We start from the raw sequence: 5,982 nt of genomic DNA on the forward strand, positions 1-5,982 counted from the left end.
GCAGAACATTGCATCTTGGGGAGGCACATTGAAAAACTATTCTCAGACATGTGTGGGAATACCTACTTGCCATCCTATGAAGGTGAAATGTTTTTCCTATAATTTTTTCCTTGTTTTGAACAGGATAGTTCTGCATCTCTGGGTACATATCAGAGTCTGTCTTTAGGAATTATATTTTCAGTGCTTCTTAAACACCAAACCAGAAGTAATGCACTATAATGGAACTAGAAACACCTTGGACATTTAGGTTGCGTCTGCCAAGTCCAGAGTAGGTTATGTGACATATCCCCTCTCACCACAGCTGCCTTGAAACGTTCAGCGACTGAGAGGGACTCACAGTAAATGGTTTGGTGAGTCCCACCTCTGATTTTTTAGTACTTTATCCATGTCTCCATTGTAGCACTTAACACAGTCTACGGTGATGCATCTTGTTACGTGTCTAACTCCCCAGAAACTAGCTTGCTTCACAGTAAGAGAGATCTTATCCACCTCTGCACACACAATGCCCCACCACATTGCCTGATGAAGAGTGGATGACCAATACAAATTTGCCGATTGGGTACGCAAAGCATTTTCCATGTTAACATTCCCTTATTTGTGTCAAATACAACAACTCTGGCATAGTTAATTCATCTGAGATCTGAGCTTGGTTCTGCCACTACCCAGAAGGGAAACCTTCAATAAGTCAACAACTTTCTTTCAATCTCATTTTTCTCTTATCTTTATAGTTAACAGGGTAGAGAAGATGATCTCAAGGGTGATTTCTAGCTCCTGTAGTTGATGATCTATGTGCCACAGCTGTTAGTTCATTAGAAGACACCAAAGGAATTCTATTCTCAAGTTCCCACCCAGCTTTCTAAAGTACCTTCTCGAACCCTGTCACTAATGATGTTTATGTGTAAGTGTGTAGACATGATAAAAGGGAAATTAGACTTTTAAATTAGGAGAATAATAAGGAGGTTTGCACCTTTGTTCTCTTGAAGTTTAAAACTGTGTTTGCTTTAGAATATTTTCTGTCATCTCCTTTATGTTCCATTTCAATTTCTAATTTCTGGTTTTAGAGATCTGGGCATGCATATTAACCTGTCAATAGCAATAAGCAGCATTTGTGTTAATCAATGCACATTTTGTTTTTGCAACTCCTTCTGATTAAGCAATAAGCAAAAACAAAAACAAAAGAACAAAAGAAAAACCCTACAAATTTAATTCACTCTTAATATACCTAAATGGAATGTCAGGCACAGTGCTAACCCTGGAACCTGGAAAACAAATTAGAGATGTCTTAATGAGCTAAGAAATTAAGTCAATGCAAACATAATACTTCTACCATTCATGAAGACCTCGGGAACTAGAGAATCGTGTTTTAAAAAATAAATGTTTATCCTTAGTACTGCTTTACTCATAGTTATCCTAAAGAAACAATGTATCAATTGAAGCAAATGCAAATAAAAATTATGGAATCTATGTTTAAAGCAAGGCAATGAATTGAAAACTAGAGTTTGATGAAGTTAAAACCTTTGAAGAGGTAGAGAGGTTTTAAAAACATATTTTAGGATAACAATTACTTTATTCAGGTAACCTTCCCATTTTAAGGAATTTTCTTAAGGCCTTTTTCAAATTTTCATTCCAAAAATGTACTTGAATAACCTCACTTTAAAGTGCATACACTAAATCCAAATTAGAATCTCAGTCTTCCAGGGCACCAACAGAAAGTAATACATACACGTGACAGTATCTCAAAGTGTTGTGACTTAGGCAAAAGTATAAAAATGCACTCACTATACACCAAGGGCGAAGAGGGAAGTTTATATAAACTGGCAATAGCACATAGTGATGATATTGGAAAAAATATAATGGTGAATCACAAAGGAGAATATTCTGAAGGGTATGTCTCAGACCTGTGGGTACATTTACATTAAAAGAAATTATTACACAACTTGGATGAATCTCCGGGGAATTAGCCTGAGCGGAAAAAGAAAAAAAAAAAATCCCAAAGGTTACATGCTATGTTATTCCATTTATATAACATCCTTAAAATGACAAAAATTATAGAAGTGGAGAACAGATAAGTGGTTTCAGAGAAGGTGTGCGAAGGGTGAGTGGGAAGGTGGTTGCGATTCTAAAAGTTGACAGTGGGGTCCTTATGGTGATGGAACTGTTCAGTATCTTGGAAAAAGAAAAAAAAAAATCCCAAAGGTTACATGCTATATTATTCCATTTATATAACATCCTTGAAATGACAAAAATTATAGAAGTGGAGAACAGATAAGTGGTTTCAGAGAAGGTGTGCGAAGGGTGAGTGGGAAGGTGGTTGCGATTCTAAAAGTTGACAGTGGGGTCCTTATGGTGATGGAACTGTTCAGTATCTTGACTATGGCAGTAGATACACAAATTTCCACATGTGATAAAACTGGAGAGAACTAAATATATATGCCCATACACACACAAATACGAGTACATATGCAATGAGATATCTGAATAGTATCTGTAGATTTTATCAATGTCAGTTCCTTGATGATCATATTATTCAATACTTATGTAAGATGTTACCATAAGAGGAAACTAATTCCTGGGCCAGTGGGATTTCTCTGTATTATTTCTTACAATTGCATGTGAATCTACAATAATCTTAAAATAAAAAAGTTAATTATAAAAACCAATTAGAAAAGTACAGACAATAAATTAGAAAAATGAGCCAAAGCCTTGAACAGGCATTGAACAAGAAAGAAACTCAAATGACAAATCTATAAAAAGTTATTAAGCTCCATGGCAACTAGGAAAATCCAAATTAAAATCACAATTAGATAAGACTACACATACTGGCTAAAAATTAGAACATCTGATAAAACTAAATATTGATAAGATTGGAACAATCAGAAATTTGATCCCGCTGCTGGTGGGAGTATAAAAGAGTATAACAATTTTGGAAAACAGGGTAGCAATTTTCTCAAAAATTGAAATGTTTATAACTTTGACCCAGAAATTCTACTCCTGGGCATGTGAGAAATGCTTGTACGTATGTGCCAAGATGCATGCTTATGAGAATATTCACAGCTACATAGTTTGTTTTGGAAAAAAACTAGAAAAAACTCAAGTGTCCATTTAAAATAGAAAGGTTAAATAAATTGGAGTATATCAATAGAATGAAATTCTATGTAGGAAAATGAATATACACATACACTAGTATAGAGCTAAATACACAAGAAACAAAATAGTAACTACTATATTGTTCCATTAATATAAAGTTCTAAAGCAGCTGTCTTGTTTAAGAATAGATATACAGATGGTATGTGTACATGCAAAGGTGGAAAGACAAGGGATCTTAAAAGTTAACATAGAGGTTGCCATGGAGAAGGGGGTTGGATAGGATGAGAAACAAATGGGGAGGAGTTCCAAAGTCCTCCGATGTCCCGAGTATTCTATTTATTGATCCGAGAGGGGATTGATTACATGAGTGTCGGTTTGCTTCATAATCTTTTGTCAATATGTAAGTTTATTTTCATAATAAAAATACATGAAAATATTACAAGCTTAAAAAATAGTAATAGGATTATTGCAGTTTGTTTTACTGAACAACATTAGACCCAATTTAAAATGCAATAACAAGGGGTTATATATAGGAAATAGCCAAATCAAAGTTAAGATCTCTAAATATTAAATATTTTATAACATATTACTTCTCCACCTTCACCTACACTCTAGGAAAATATCAAATGCAAATGTAAATAATTAGGTGTTCATAAACACATAAAAATTTATATTAAATGGTGCCTGGAGAATGAATAGGCATAAATACTTTTACCCTTTTGTTGGAGCAACCTACATTGACAACTTTGGTCTTTGTTTCGCCTCATCCAGAATATTTATTTCTGATCTGAAATTTTTTTCTGGTAATACAATAAGCACTTCATCAATATTTGTAGAATAAGTGTGTTTTTATTTAATAAAAAAATCATATTTTATGTTTTTATTCTAACTTTAGGTTGAAACAAATTATATTTTTATGCTTTCATATGCATAGAAAAAAAAGACTAGAATAAAATAAACCAAAATTATTTTCTTTTTTTACATTTTGTATATTTTCTATTTTCTCATTTTTCACATTTCCTTTTTATGATTAGAGGAATAAATAATAGAGAAAAGTTATCCGAAAAATGAAACTTAAAATCTTAATTTAATGATCAATTTAAGTCACTGAAAATATAAACAGGAATAGTCAATCAAGCTCACCATTATTTTGATCAACGTTTATTACTAGAGTCTTAGGTAATGTGACCTCACTGACCTTAGACTGGTTTTGTTTAGTACCTGTGGTGTTGCCTCGTCAAATGAGAGATATCAGTGAGAAGAGATATTCCTTAAATGATTCAATTACCGTGTTAGGTTTTGCAATTCAATTTGCAAGTCAAGATTGATTGCTGTCTTCAAGTGTTTGTAATTTCTTCCTCCCACCTCCTACCTTAATCCACATTTTAAATTGTGCATATAATTCTTTGTGTGACAATTATTTGTGTATTAAACTTGCATAGCTTTGTAGACTAAGGATTCATGATTTCTCTGAAAGTTCCCATTTTCCAAACAAGAAAAAATAATGTAGTATCAGTAAGGCCTACATCTCTAATAATTCAGATGTGCACACCCTCCATGGCCAGCATCTGATTTCACCTGACATCTGTCTTGAAACAAGACATTTCTAAAAAGCAAACCACTTCCTAAAGCATCAGTGAGCCATATAGGTTTTGCAAGAGATTACATAGAAGACACGGGCATGGAAGTATATATGAAAACACGCAGCGTTTTTACTTCAATGTGAAATAACCTTCACTGGATATCTCTTTCCAAGACTGTTTTCTTCCACACTGGCTTCCAAATCTTTTATCTGTTCAACCTCCTCTCTTCCCTAACCCTCCTTCAAGCTTCCTGATTGTATTCTCTTCTTCTTTACTTCCCCTTTCTCAACCAGAGAAATGTATCTGTGTCCGATTCTTCAAATTTGTATTATCGCATTCATCATTTAAAGTTGTTTTCAAGTACACAAAAGGCCACCAAACTGAGGATAAAGATTAGTTCTATATGTGTGTGTGTGCACGCGTGTGTGTGTGTTTGCACTTGCTTCGGAAATATACAGTAGTTAACAGATCACTCTCCTCAGAAAGGAGAAAGGAAGTGGGACAAAGGGGATGTAACTAATATTATTTTGTTTCTGAAAAATGTTTTCCTGTAACACTAAGCCAAATTTTGTCACCACCTTTATAATGTTTCTGAAATCAAAATTCACCTTACAATTGATGTGTACATTTACTGGGCTGATGTTCTCCAAAACTTTTACTCAGGTTGGTAACCATCTCACAATGCATAGTATCTTAAAATCAAAGAATATGGTATGTATTCTCTTAGAATTTCCTTTATTCTTAAATTGATTTTGCAAAACTCATACTTCCTCATTGCATCTTGTGATGTAACTGCAAAGACGTGCAAAGATGTATAAAGAAAATGTTAAAAATCTCTTCCTCACATCATCCCCATCCTGAGGTTGCCAGCATCAGCAGTGTGTCGGTACCCTTTCACGTGACCTGGAGAACTCAGACATTGCATATGTAGCTGGGGAGGCTTTTTGATTGTGGTAATTTTTACAAAAATAAAATCATATTACTCTACTTAATTTTCTTATTTAAAATATACCTAGATATCAAAGTTAATAAGTAAATCTCCAACTTATTTTTAAATATCTGTACGGCAATCCTTAGCATAGATGTGTCAGACTGTATTCAGTCATTTCCCCTACTCAAATAGTTTCCAGTTTTTCTATATTTCAACCTCCAGCCACTCTTTAACACATATTGTCGTACAGATATCCTCATGTATTAGTGGTTTTATTTCTACAAGCTAGAGTGCCAAAAGTGGAATTTATGGATTAAATGATATGTGCATTCTAATTTTAACTTATATTTCTAGATGAATTTTTTTAGAGATTTTAGGGAT

The sequence above is a fragment of the Pteropus alecto genome, unplaced genomic scaffold (assembly GCF_000325575.1).
Source record: "Pteropus alecto unplaced genomic scaffold, ASM32557v1 scaffold114, whole genome shotgun sequence".
Taxonomy (NCBI): domain Eukaryota; kingdom Metazoa; phylum Chordata; class Mammalia; order Chiroptera; family Pteropodidae; genus Pteropus; species Pteropus alecto.